General features: G+C 36.1%; 1 protein-coding gene across 1 annotated transcript in view; it reads right to left on the bottom strand.

Annotated features, from left to right (window-relative positions):
* Nucleotides 1–15,375, bottom strand: part of LOC113240097 (myotubularin-related protein 4) — a 183,763-nt gene that overhangs the window by 75,989 nt on the left and 92,399 nt on the right. The window lies entirely within an intron of this gene.

The following is a 15,375-nucleotide window of genomic DNA, read 5'->3' as shown; positions in this document are numbered from 1 at the left end:
GTGTGTGTGTGTGTGTGTGTGTGTGTGTGTGTGTGTGTGTGTGTGTGCGTTAATATTGATTACTAAAAGATTCCACAAGGAGCAAAGCTAGGACCTATCCTTTTTTTAATTTAGAATGAAAATCACAAGACACATTCCATGCTGGATAATAACGAGATGCCAAATTGATAGTCAAAATCTAAATGTTATCTGAAACGGGGCGTTCATGGGCTTGGTCACACAAGTGATTATAACCTTTTTTAAACACAAAATGGTGTAATCTAATCTTTAAGATAAACTACAAATAATAATAAAGTGATATGAATATAAATAAATGGTATCGGAACATTGTTAATTTTTTGTGTTTGGAAACATCTTAAAAATAAATTTTGAATGGAAATGGAGGCTTCTGGATATTGGTTTCGTAAACTTGTTTTATACCGTTTACGTCAATTGCAAAAACATTAATAAACAAATTTACTAATTTAAAAATTATAAAAGGATTGTCGTCAGAAAAGATCTCGGAATAAGTTCAAAAAAGCAGATTTTAAAGTTTAAATCTAAAAATTGTTACTAATCGTAGTTTCTACTGCTCAGACTGGCAACTTAGATTCATGACAATGTTATAGTATTAACAGTTGTAGTATACAGATAGATACAGTAAAAAAATATTAAATTCATAAAATTAATAACATCTAAGTATAAATAACAGACGAGACAGAGATTCAAAGGTCATTGTAAAATATAAAGGGCACATGATCGTGTTAGAGTAACGATTTTCACAGCTGAGTATTGGGACATGCGCTGTAGACACAGAAGCCACGTGGTCGGGAAACTTTTAATTGGGATATTAAAAATGCGAGTTTTCCTGGATTAAAACCTCTGTGGGATTGGATGCTGTATGTGGGAATTGCGATGTTTTAAAACGTCTTCGATAAAAAAGGTGAAGTTGATTCTTGAGGAATAAATACTATAGGGACTGCTTCGTATTGAAATTTTAACTAAAAACAAATTAAAAACTGAAAGCAAATTACCGATTAGAATTACAAAGCAAGAGCGATATACAAAAGACACACCTAGAAAAATGAAGCGTGACTTGACCGTTTCAAAAAATGCCGCAGCGTTAAAGTTATGTGATATGTAGAGCAAAGTAATGGATCCAGAGTACGGACATGCGCATTGAATGCTATTGGGCCACGTGGCACGTTCCCGTTGCATAACCTTAAAAAACACCCAAATAGTAAAGCATTGATAGGATTTCTAGAAAGGCTCAGTTTGCTACTATAAATACTACTGGCGGTAATAATAAAGACAAAAACATTGCACACATACGTTACTTTGATATTCTAGAACAATTGAAAAGAATAATGAAAGCGTTATTGAAAAAACGGCGAATGAAAATTGAAATCATTTGAATTTATCTCACCGCCACGTAATATGGAGAAAAAACACCCTAATAAATGGTTCAAGGAATTTTCTCAGTGCGCTGAAAAGATTTATCTATGAGATGCCATCGAACTTATAATTACTTCAGATAGATTTTCGGTTTGATAAAAGCATAATGCTACGAAGATTTCTAAAAGCCTCTAACCTCATTTGTTGCAGTATTTTAAATTGCAATTTATTATTAGAGTTCATGATTAATTAATTCGAAAACGATGTCTTATGGCAATAGTGATCGCGATAGTTTACGCAAATAACGGTGAAACAAATTTTATTTCATTTCAAATAAAATGAAATAGGTATTAACGAAGTTAGTCTAATAATAATTTCATGAAATTGTTTTTGGAGTTTTATTAGTCAAATAAAATGGTTTAAAAAGAAGATTACAAAGAATCAAATAATCAGAGAAGAAAAATATGTGCGACATGAAGAAACGACAAGTTTCACTTTACATAAGTAAGATAAACATAGTATTCTAATTAGGCTAATTGATACTCTTTGCGTGTGTCAAGTAATTTGATTAGCATATCATTGCCATTGCAGGTAAACGAACTGGCAGTTTTTGCTATGACATGTCTAATGTGTCAGACATATATCTGGTAGAGAATGAAAAGAAAAAGAAATGACAATGTTGTGGGAATAAGATAATAGCAAATGAATTGCTTGTTAAAGCAATAGAAGGGCGTGTGTGGGGGAGCCAAAAACCATATATATGTCAGGATCGCGGAATAATTTACTTTCATTGCAATGACAATTTATTTCATATTTTTATCAAGTGTCACATTGAAAGACATACCGATTGTAAAAGAATTCCAATTAGAAATAAAGTTCATTTCACCTGTACAAAGTACCAGGAAGTCATAAGTGAAAGAATGTATGCCACGCCTATAGGCCGTAACCGTAGTACTATGGCATGCAGTCCAACACCAAGTGCTTACGCATTACGCATACACATGCACACAAACGAACACTGCCGCAGGATGGCGGCAAAATTCACCCGCCATTTTCTTAACATCATCTTTCAAGACGAAGAAGATTAAATAATACATAAGTTTTGAACTATGAAACTGGAACTGAAATATCAAGAGTACAAAGAATAGTAGTAGTAGTCACAGGGGTTTTGTAAGCTAATAAAGATGCAATTGGACTTTGCTCAGGGCTGCCGAGGCAAAACAATTCATTGAGTGGCGCGGAACGATTAGCCAACGTCTGAGCAGTGACCTCGGTCGAAATTGTACTTTGAACAAAGCAAAGCAACAACGGCTGTTCTCAACGCTTGAAGAATTTAAAACCCTTGTTTCCAAACCGCACGACAAATTTTGCAAACATCCGATGAGTAAGTCTTATCATAACATTTTTTGCTCGCAATCGTAGTATGTTTATAAACACAAGAACGTCTTGCATAATAATCAGGGTGCTCAGATAGTCAACGAAAGTAAAACGTATAGAATCCATACGATACCGTTGAAAACGAAAACCCGCCATAATGTTACGTGGACGCCACGAGTGCGCCATGTCGCGAGAACGAGTTTCCACAAGAAATCGAGGAAAACTCGAAAAAATCACATATATCAGCACAATATTTACACTTGCTTTACAATAGCACAGACATATGTATGTATTAACTGACGTAACTCATTCCCACCAACACCATATCATTACGAAGCCATGTGCCGAACACGTCGGCGGTACGGCTAGACATACAAATTCCAATGCGGACCTTACAAAACTAATCGTTTTTTGATGCACTTTACAATATAATCCATTTATATTTGTCGAAGACTTGACAAAACCACAAATACGAGAACTGGATGTTGGTAATAGCGCGTATGTGCAGTATATCCATATTATGGTGGAAGGATAGCAGAGTCGCATGAAATATGCGACGAACGCGCGCGGCAGCTGCGAGGCAACTGGAGGCGCGCGGTGAGGGGCGTACGAGTGGCGCCGGTACGCGCGGGTTGGAGGAGGGTAGAGGGGGAGCGCCGGCTAGGGGGGCCGGCGGCGTCTGAACCGCGTCTCAGCGCGGTGCTTCAAGTTCGTGAATTGTGCAACGTCAGCAGGCGCGTGCGTACTCGCACTTGCTGGCGTATGGCGCCCCATGGACCTTCGCAAAAAACCCGCAATTCATTCGTTGCGGTCACGAGTCAATGCATTTCCTCACATGACTTCCTTCGATTGAATTCTAATTACGTTATATTTGTGGATGGAATGCCAGCCGTTGCAGCTATATCGATTTTAGTCAAGGTTACCGATTCTCCAGTTTTAGGTACTAAAAAGTTAATTAAGGATTCTTTTTTACATTTCACAAAAACAGATGTATGTTTAACATTGTCCGAATGCAAGAAATTGAAGAGTCGAAGGATGTAATGCCCTATTGTTGGCAACAGACTGAGACCATTGTTTCTTTGCATACGAAATTTGAATGCGAATGTTTTTTTTTCAACAAACAATTCATCCAATATAGACGAAAAGATGTTTGGGGAATGTTGATACAAAAAAAGAATTAATATAGCGAGATATGACTTCATAACAAGGAATGTTAACACGTTTAGTGATTACGTCAAATATAAATGGAAAATTTTAATTAAACCTCATCATCATCCTCTAAATCGTGGGAAGACTGAACTCATATCACTAGAAATTAAATCAATCTCAATCTAATAACACTAACATTAGAATGTGAATCTCGTCAGCTAGAATCATACAGAGTAGTTCATGTGTCCATTGTAATGATATTTATTGCGTTGACTACATTGATGACGCTAGAGTACGCCTACATGATAATAAATTTGAGAATTTAAGAGCAGTTGTAGATAGAGAGTTGTAGTTGTAGTTTATGAAACGGAAAATTACAGAATAATGGTGGTTATCATATCACAATAGACAAAATGGTAATAGCCACATTCTATAGTTAAACCTAGATAAAAGGTACAAGTTTAGTTGATATGTTAGTATGTAACAACGACTAGACCAAATAGACCGGATTACAGATCGATAGAAAAAATACAGCCATGGGAAACAATGGACTATCTAACGTAATATGATTGAATTCATTATTTTTATATAAATTTTTGATATTTCGTATTTTATTTTTAACATGGCGAATGTGGGCGTACAGACGCTTACAGATGCAGAGTGTTTATGCAAGCGACGCCAAAACTCGAGACGCTCGTAATTTAGTTCTTCAAAACACAACTTTGATTCACCGAGATAACAAAAAACGTAAAAAAATCCCTGAAATTTCGTTTCCCTGTTGAATATTAAGGATAAAATTATAATTACGGGTATTTAGCAAAGCTACAGAATAAAGGTGCTTTGGCGTCAATGGCAGATAGCCTCAGATCAAACAGTTTTAAAATCCCCTGAATGACATAAAATAAGAAAGTGACCGTTATCAAAGCGGAAGCAAGCACTATGCTGCAGAACAAATCAGCAAAGTCCACGTATCAATAAGTAGTTTTAAAACTTTGACATAAAACATTAGTATGGCAACGAAAACTGTGCCTGCAACCTTGAAATAATCGTAATTTTGATAAGAACCCATAGAGAACTGTTCAAGGTTGTTGCCTTCTTAGTAACATGAGTAATGATGATGGAACATAAAATACACGAGTTAGATTTGTTTGTACATAAAGGTTTATTCAAGAATGTATTGGTAAACACTCAGACGAATCATCTCATAGAAAGTGGTTACCACCGTTTACGAAAGATTACTAGATATATTATTAGATATTTAGGATACATTGCTAATGTCGTCAAAAGATTGCTGGTTGGTCCTGGTATAGGTCACAATTGTGTGCTGACTCTATTCCATCAACTTGGAACACAGCACTGTAGTTATAAAGTGAAAATAGATAGGGTGGTACCTGTCCAGGCAGCTATTGCATAGAAAACTTTTACCTTCAGTACAAGATTTAGGACATTTGTTACTGCAACTTCAGGTTGTTACCCGCAAAAACGGACACACCACAATGACAGCCTCAGTGGCCGAACGGTTACCATGCCGGACTGCCACGCAGAGGTCCCAGGTTCGATTCCCGGGCAATAAATGAAATAGAATGTCATAAAAAAAAATTAGTTCCATTATTTGAGATATTTGAGAAGTTGTAAAGACATTACTATAAAATCCGACACAACATTTTGAATTTTGACAGTATTTTTCCATAAATCAAACTTCAGTGTTCTTATACTTTCCACTAGTATAAAGATACTTTCATTTGATATAAAATTTCAGGAATGCGAGGTATAATTTGCTACAGCGATAAGAGACTGTGAAAAATCTTCAATACCTAGCAAATATGCGAATTGCGTAACTTTATCGTGAAACTTGCAGTTAGCAATTCATTCGACAAAGTTAATAAACTGATGAAAAATGTCAATGAATAGCTTTTTACGCTAGTGATGGGCCGGACAATTTCCAATCACGAAATAAAATAGCTCATGTATACATACGTCTGTTTACAAACAAGCATACTGTGTTTGAGAGCCGGTATTTGTAATGGAACCGTATTGTCGAGAACTTCTTGCTTTTTTATATGTTTTTGTTTTTTGTATTGTAAATTCTACAAAGAAGTTCAGTCAAGTAAACAACAACAAAACAATTTTCAGTTATCAATTGTTTCTCGCTTATCAACCATCGGAGTAATGAAGGCCGTAGATGCACATGGCTTGTCTCTATGGGGACATAATAACGGCGTCTTGTGCCGGCTTGGGATTATTGGTTTCCGCTTACAAAGTTACAAATGCAAACCACAAAGTTAATTACAATTAATGTTATTCAGACTTTGGGAGTAAAACGTTACATTAGTGCAAATTGCATTTCATTGAGTGACATGGACGTCAAACATTTGTTTTCAATTCACTCTTAAACAACAAAAAACTTCACACAAATTTGAGCATCGAAGACTTGGGTTGCAACATTCTCTTTTGCAAAAGAGGCTTGCTAATATTGAGAGTTACATAGTGTGACCAGCAAAAAATTGAGTTTTTAAGACGAGATCTGGGCAATCACAAAATCAATTTTACGTAAACGCCATTTGGTTATGTGTTGCAAATAACAAAGCTACGCTTCACTGGGTTTTGAAAGCTCTAAAATATTTATACATACTACTAGTACATAGTTCAGAATTTATCTAACCGTAAAGATAAGTTAGTGGCATTGTCGAAAGCGATAAATACACGATAAAATGCAATTTTATGCAAGTCATTGACAAAGATATTGGCATGGCGTGGCTTTAATAAAAATTCCTGCTCAGAATATGATAACATTTTAATCGTTCACAGAGGATTTACGACTTGGACACGCAGGTAATAGCAACTAATTTCAAGCATTACATAGATTCAAATAAATCTAAAAGCCTTATTAAAACTGATGGTCACATAAAGAGCACAAAGTTTATATGGGTACTACCCATATCGGTATATAGAGTCAAGGAAGTTAAGACCTGGTTATACCAATTCTTTAAATTCAAGAAGTCGTTTCAGCTGCTTTGCCATCCAGCGGATTCCCGCAACCTTCACCAGGTCAGCAGTCCACCGTGGGTGATCTGCCCACGCTGCGTCTTCCGGTACGCGGCCGCCACTTAAGAACTCTTCAATTAAAATTTTACTGAATATCATAATGTTTTTATTACCACGATATTCATATAGTTTTTTGTGAAAATGCTCCAGTGGTTTGGTGTTATTGATACATAGATCGTGCAAACGCGAAGAAATATTCCTTTGAAAGGCTGGAATCGGACCAGCGACTATTTGCCAGACCAGGATTAACCGCGCTCCCAAGAACTACGGAACGAATCAGACTTAACTAATTTCTCTATGTGCTTGTTGTCGATCTTTGTTTTTGGGTTTAAACGATTTTTCTGTCGTAGCGCCACCTGTGAGAAAATTATGAGTTTTGTTTTCACTCAACATTTATCATTTCTCCGGAATTCAGCCGGTGTCAAAAGAATGTAACAATAATAACTCCCTTATTCTGACTAAGGAGAGGCGATGCCGCGAGCAAAGCTGAGTTAGCTTAGTTTACTTAGCCGCATATTTTCATACATCTGTTCACACCACGAACTAAGCTAAACGAGCTAACGGAACTATGTGGGCTAACTAACCAACGATTCCACTAAGCTAAGTAAACTCTGTCGCCCTTCACCCTCGCGCGGGGAAAGTCTAGCATCGCGGGGCAGCACTTCACAACGACCCCGTCTTTTCTTAGCTTGCATCCAGCTACGTGAGGTAAGCTTAGCTCAGTTACTTTCGCATGGTTGTTGCATGCAGCAATTCGAGCTAAGTTAGCATACTTCATGTAGCCGCGGTATGTTTTATTATTGGGTAGTTAGCCCACATAGTTCAACTGAACGTTAGTGAATTGAATTGTAGCTCGGTTAGCTTCGTTCGCGGTGTGTACAGATGAAACATGCCGCGGCTACGTGAGCTAAGCTAACTTAGCTAAACTTCGGTCGCGGTGTGGCCTCTCCTCTGTTTATGAATACAAGCAAATGTGTTTACTCGAAATTACAAGATCTTGTCATTATCGCTTCTAGTGCATAAGCACTTGAAGCAAATAAGAGAAATCAGCTGAATGCACTCAACGCATCTTCAGATATCAACAATGTATCAACAAACAAGGATTGCGAAATCGTTCTTCGTGTGTAACGGATTTCTTTTTCCAATAGATACTCTAGTAATGTTGAATTTACATTCGTTTGCATTTAGGCATGCCGGTTTAGTTACAAGATACTTGACGTCCCTGAAAAGGTGACGAGAGTATTGACTTCTGACAATTGGTGTCAAACAACAAAAACCTGAAACACGGCATGGTGTCATGTTCCCAGCAAATGGAAAAAAAGTAAGTTCATTATATTTCGAAACATATAGGATACTACCTTGTCAGGCTTACCATACATAATGAAAATTTAAGACGGCGTTGTGGTTTCTAACTCTCCTTTCTAACTCTCGCGGTTTGTAGAAGATTTTTCAAAGTAGCACGTCCTAGAATTTAACGAGTGTTTTAAAATATTAACGTCCTGTTTTAAAACTCTATTTTAATTAAATTTAAGTTTTAAAATTGAGGACGTAAATATTTTAAAACAGTCGTTAAAACCTAAAACAAGCTTAATGAAAAATTTACGAATTAATAATAATAATAATAACGCACACACTCAACATAGCCCCGCACTAGGGAAACCCTGTGTCGCGGGTGCCATGGACACACACATAACCAACCAACAAATGACACCCAAACTCACGAGAGAAATAAATGTAGGTCATACAAATGTTTCTCCCGGCCCCGGAATCGAACCTGAGACCTCTGCGTGGCAGCCCTGCATGGTAACCGTTCGGCCACGGAGGCAGCAATGTCGCTTATTAACTTATTACGCTTTTTTACAAAACACCAACGATACGTTCACAATAACTGACAGACACCGACACATGTAGCGTAATAAAAAAACATCGAATTGAAAACTTCCTCCTTTTTTTTAAATCGGTTAATAAAATTGCTATGTTTATACTTAAATAAATAAGAATTACATAAAGTAGCAATTACATAACATATTTTTAACATCGAATTAGTACAGCCTTACTCAATCAATAAAAAATCCAAATTAAACATCGGGCATCTTTACAATTTTTGTGACAAAGCAGAAAGAGTTTAAAATTTAAAAATACTAATTGTTTAACATTGAATAATAAAAAGTTTAATAAAGAAAACTATTTCAGTTAATGTTTACGAAATTTACAAAAACGCAAAACCAACTTCTAAATACTCTATCGTGTCAAACCAAAACATTGCAAGGCTCGGTACAGTGTTTTGTTATTTCATTACAACAAGAATCTTCCGGCTTTTATCGAGGAAAAAGAAAATTATTCGTTTTTCAATTGCAATAGCTTATTTTGCAAACTAAATTTGTACCTAATGACTGGATAGAATTCTTTAACATCTAATGTAGTTAAGTAAAATAAATATACATTACGTTATTAATGTAAAAAATTATAAAAAGCCAAAAAAATTTTTTTTGTCTGCTTTTTTTAAAACGCTTTTTTTGATTTTACAGTGTTTTGGTTTCATACGGTAGTTACTCGATAAACCAGTATTAGTAGGAAACTAAAACAAATAAATGAAAAATAATCTCAATAGGTACCTCAAAAGTACGTGGAATTACGTCTATTTGCTAAGTTTCATTGAAATATCCCCTAGTTCGCCACTATACAGGACATAATACTGGAGATAATAAAAATAGGTTCTCACTACGACACTACTCAAAGTATATCGAGGGAAAAACGCCTTGAATTGGAGAAATAGCAAAATCAACTAAATAAATAAAATAAATTAAAGTTAGGCGCTATTTATAAAAATGAATCCTCATGCGTGAACAGCCACCCTTTGAGGTGGATGATTTTCTTCAAAATGAAATGGGACCACTATGGAAATACTCCCTTTCCAACAAAAAAAAGAATCATGAAAATCGGTTCACAAACACCGGAGTTATCGCGTAACATAGATACAAAAAAAAACAAGAAAAAAAAAAAGAACATACAGTCGAATTGAGAACCTCCTCCTTTTTTGAAGTCGGTTAAAAATGGCAGTTGACTATTCCTTTGTTTTGAAACTGGAGCTAAAACAAAAAAGTGAAATAATCAGCCAGTCTTTTGAAAAAACACTGCATTATTTTGGGGTTTTCATGTGCCGGTGAGTGTTTCATAAAAAAATACTTACATCGAATGTTTAAAAACAGAAGTTTAGGACAGATATAATACACCTACACGCTGTATAGTTTTAGAGGACATGCAAAAATAAATACCGTTCGATCCGGATACTAAAGCTATAAACGAGCAATAATTTTCTGTATCGCAATTTATACTACCATTGCGCTTGAATGTACGACGAACGAAATGCAAAAATTGGCATACAATGCTTGGCGTGAAAAGGGGAAACGAGAAACACATTCACTACCGACGCCATCATAAATTAAAATATGTCCCACTATTGGGCATTGTTAACTTCAAAGTGCGTTTAGGCTGTAATCCGTTAAGGTGCCTTCAGATTCGCTTGATTTTTGATCGTTATTGTCGATCGAGACGGATGTGTTTTGACGATCAACAGTTACTTACAAGTTTGCCCAATTTTTTTCGATCGTTATTGTCGCTCGATATGTGAGTTTTGACGACCAACTAGACTGACAGCTAACAGATTTGCTCTATTTTATCGATCGTTACTGTCGCCTGTTAGCGATAAATAGATATCAAGGTTAAAATCGAACATATTTCTAGGCACTTACGCCTAATTTAAATTCCACACTGTCGATCGACAAAAAAATTGTCGATCGTCTGTTGCTTGTACAATTACTCGATATCGTCTGATAAAACGTGTCGATTGACAAAAAAACACGTTGACGATCGTTTGTTGTTTTTATTCATTTTATTTGATCACACGTGTCGATCATCAAAAAATCGAGCAAATCTGTAGACACATTTACGCTGTTCTATTACGGATAGTGAAGTCGCACATCCTTAAAGATTTCCAAGTATTTTCTTTAACGTGTAAATATATAATTATTTTTCCTTTACCGTCAAAGAAAGTTAAAATTTACTACAGAAAATTCCACGTGGTTGGAATAGCTTATAGGTGCAGGTACAATGAAATTGAAAAGACAGAAATAACAGCTCAATACATTGTATGAACTACACCCATCGGCGCATTTAACGGAGCAAAAAGAGAATAAAATAGTAACGTTTAAAAGAGTAATATTTAAATAAACAAGAATTAGACACAGGTTATTTATTTATTATTAACGTCTTTTGTTTCTTTTCATCTTCCTTTTCTTCTAGCGGTTTTTGTTTGCCATTATTAAAAAAAATCTAATTTAAACAGGAGCTGACAATTTAATATATCATTGATTAAATAAAAAAATAATATTATATATAATAATATTCACCATGTGTATACAGCATGTGTGCTAAACTTGCTTGACGGCGCGTTGGTCGGTCCTCGACGCACATAAAAGGAGACAATAGGCAAATACGTAACTAAACCGACCACACCATGGTCATATTCAATACTTTAAGACTTAAGTCTGTTAAAAATGAAATAAAAAAGTATTTGTTAGATACAATGTAGATAAATATTGAAAAACTGTAATGTTGGTAACTGAATGTAATGTTCATGGGACTGTAATATGAAGCGTAGCACCCAAGCTCTTCCGATGAACTTTTATGAAGTTCGGAAGAACTTTATGTTATTTGTAAAAAGTCATTGGAAAGATAAATAAATAAAAAAGAAAAGAAAAAAAACTCATTATTTGGCTTCATGGGTCATATTTGTCAGGGTCTGCATGTATGTCTGTACGTCAAATATTTTTCCAAGTACACCTACTACTTTACATCAAACACCCAATAGCAAATACAAGTGGCCATGTTAAGTGCCGCCATCAATGACCAAAAATACCACCGGCCATCTTTTGAAAAAAAAAAAAAAAAAAAACACTGAAATATTTTGAGGATTTTACTTGCGTTCCGCTAAATGTGCGAGTGTGTATATTTACGATTAGTTTTAAGCCTTTTAATCCTTATACAATAAAGCCATATAACAAGGTCCATTGATTCAGGAGCTACGTCGACACTACAGAACGAAATCAATACATCGTCACACCTCACACTTCACAGGACTTGTCGTTAAATCTAAAATTAGAAACGTGTTTTCGATGTCGTATAGTTGAACTTTGATGTCTTTGTTTCGTGTGGTTTTGAGTGCGAAGTGTTTATAGAATATATACGAATGCGCTAGAAGCCTCCAGCTTCATGGATGACCAGCTGACTGACTGGCCACAAAGACAACCGATATTCTTTTGGGCAAAAGATGACGAGTGCGGTTCTGACCAAATGGCTGACCTATACTCCGTCCAACCATTTATTTACTTTTCACAGCTCGAATTCTAATCAATTAGTGATGTCCTAATGCTTTTCCGATTCGATTTATAAAAATCGATTTTATTTACGAAGAAGTTTTAGTCGTGAATGTGAGTGGGTTCAAAAAAGGAGACATTGTCTGATAGGGATCGTGATGTTGCGTTTGACGATTTGTGTACTCAAGAATTAATAATTAATGTTAATGAGGATTCACGTGAATTATCACGAGTGAATCCGGTGATTCATTATAATAAACAATAAGAATTTATTACAATTATTTATAATTTATTACACAGGTACCAAAATTTATCAACTTGAATAATATTTGTTACATAATCTGCAGGCTCGATAAATATCGGAGCTAAAGAGCACGTCGCTTCACTAAAATTAAAAAAAAAAGTCCGGGAAGTATTGCATTTTTGTCTATGGTATGTATGTCAATAATTAGGGACATTCGGAGGCAAGCATATATGAAAACTTAAATAAATGGTTGGAAGGAGTATAAGGAGACTATTTTCTTTTTTTATAAGACCAAGTAACGGGACGAACAAGTCGTGCACCTGGTGGTAAGCGACACACCGGTCCACAGCAGTTGCAGTGCCATTCAGAGCTTTAAAGCTTTTATATTTAAGGTAAATTGCGGCGCCCAGCAGGGTTACATGGCTGGACTGATCACTAATCTAATTACTTTTGTACATTACCCATGTGATGCAATGAATAAATGATTATGATTATGATTATGATTAAAGATCTGAGGGGCACTGTCGCTGCGCACGTCGCCCTGAGACTTAAGTTGTAAAGTCCCATGTGTCTTCAAAACCGGAACGCAAATTAGTTACGCTCACTTCGTGCATGGCGGTGGAAATAAGAAAGGTGACAGTATTTTCCTGGACGAACTTTTTCACAAGAAGTTCTGCTGCAACTGAACTACTTCCCCCGAACGTATTGTACAAACAGACTTTTTCTAATATCAAGTGAAGGGACGAACAAGTCATTCGCCTGATGGCAACTTACACGCCTGTCCATAACAGTTGCAGTGCCACTCAGAGCTTTTTAAATCGCAAAGATCTGAGGTGCACTACCACTGCGCCCATCACCCTGAGATAAGTTGACAAGTCCCATGTGTCTGGAATTTCACCAGCACCCTTACCCTTCAAAACCGGAATACAGTAATGCAGATATTACTGCTTGGCGGCAGAAATAGACAATGTGGCAGTACGTCTCTGGACGAACTCTTTCACAAGGAGCTCTACTGCCAGTAAAATTAATAAATTCTACTAAAATAAATTCCCTATAGTATGACCCCAGAGTAACGACATTAGCTCCGGTGGCATTGCCCAGAACACTTATACTAGAACTAATTTAAAAATGTTCGTCTATTAAATCGGTTCCACCGGAAATCGAAACTAGACCCCCTCATCAAGAGCCCATGGAGGTACCAGCTCCAATTTTTTTCTTCGTAAGACTAAATATTAATCCATAAGCATTAGTTAATCATATAAAAGCAAAAGCTACAACACCTCTCATTTTACAATCGGAAGTTAAAACGATGTTGCATAAAGGGCAGTGGATAACGAAGAAGTGGGAAGTGACATTTAGAGTCAGTGGTCTGATAAAACTCAAGCCAGACTGGTGGGTGGGATTGTCCACCCACGTTGGCATGTCGGGCGCCGGAGATATATGCGGCTTTCTGTATTATTGCAACTGTAGTCACGCAAAACGGTTTCACTGTTGATAGAAATTATTTGTTGCATTTGAATGGAAAAGTTGCTAAAGGAATTTGTAACGAGAGTAGATAGGATTTGTTAGCATGTGGCATATCTAAATTTCATGATTCTATAATACTAACTATTGTCTTGCTAATATGTCCCGCTTTGAGCGGGACAGTCCCGCTTTTAAGCTTAGTGTACACTTGACAATGACCCGCTTCGACAATACAAAACACATGTGATAAAAATAAAAAAAAAGACGCGAATGGGAAAAATATATAGTCTTTAAATTTTTTATTATTAAACATTATTAGTTCTTTTTTAAATTTTTTAACCATCAAACATTTCATAACTCATATCTCAATCATGAACTTGTATTTTATTTTTAAAACAATAATATATATACAGACGCTAGGCGTCCCGCTCTGAGAGAAAAAAATAATGGTCACGTTAACCATGGACTAAAATAACTCAAGACTGCTAATCTCCATACTGTATAGATCGTAGCTAAAAGTCTGGTAGTGCCAGTGAGCGTCGTATTCCACCTAGCCAAAGACAGAGTGCAATGGAGAGGATTGGTCGAAGGATTGTTTGACGGGTATACTTGCTTAAAGTCTCGATCCTCAGCAGTGAGGGACCGACGGAGGAGAGAGATAGATCGTAGCTCTGAAAAAGGTCAAAATTCCAGCTTATAGCTGGATGGCGCTGATCAATAGCCTGAAAGTATATTATATTACATAAATGGCCCTGGATATAAATCCGATGACAAACAAAGGGAAACATTATTAGTTAATCGTATCAATCGTTAACCCCATTGATTAAATGTTCTAACACATTTGTTCACCCATTTAACTTCATTCTCAAGTTTCTTTGAAGTTATAAGGTTAACCTTGGCCTTAAATTTGTATGAAACATCAAATAACCGTCTTTCATATTACAAGTTAAGGTAGTGACTATTAATGAAACAAACGCGTCTGATCCGACATTCATAACGGAGCAACGAATGCGTGGAAAAATTTTGTAGCGTTAACCACACATTCACTTTTACGAGAATGTATTTTAGTGAGCTCCTTGTGAACGACTTCGTCCAGGGAAGTACTGCCACCTAAGGGCGCGTGAAAACGCTAAGAAGTTCGACGTGTCTGCTACAGAAAACATGAGAATGGTCTTGTGCATGACAAGAACTTTGTCGGATCTAGTCACGAAAAGATGTCGTGTCAGTTGTAGACGATATAATAATGAGAACCAAGACATGATTGGTTGAATGAGGAACTAATTGCAATTTCTTTTAGATTTTTTTTCAATTACAACTATACATTCTTACTAAAAATTCTTTTCTATA

The sequence above is a fragment of the Hyposmocoma kahamanoa genome, unplaced genomic scaffold, assembly GCF_003589595.1.
Source record: "Hyposmocoma kahamanoa isolate Upper Pololo Valley unplaced genomic scaffold, ASM358959v1 120, whole genome shotgun sequence".
Lineage (NCBI taxonomy): Eukaryota > Metazoa > Arthropoda > Insecta > Lepidoptera > Cosmopterigidae > Hyposmocoma > Hyposmocoma kahamanoa.
This window is presented reverse-complemented; position numbering and strand designations above follow the sequence as displayed.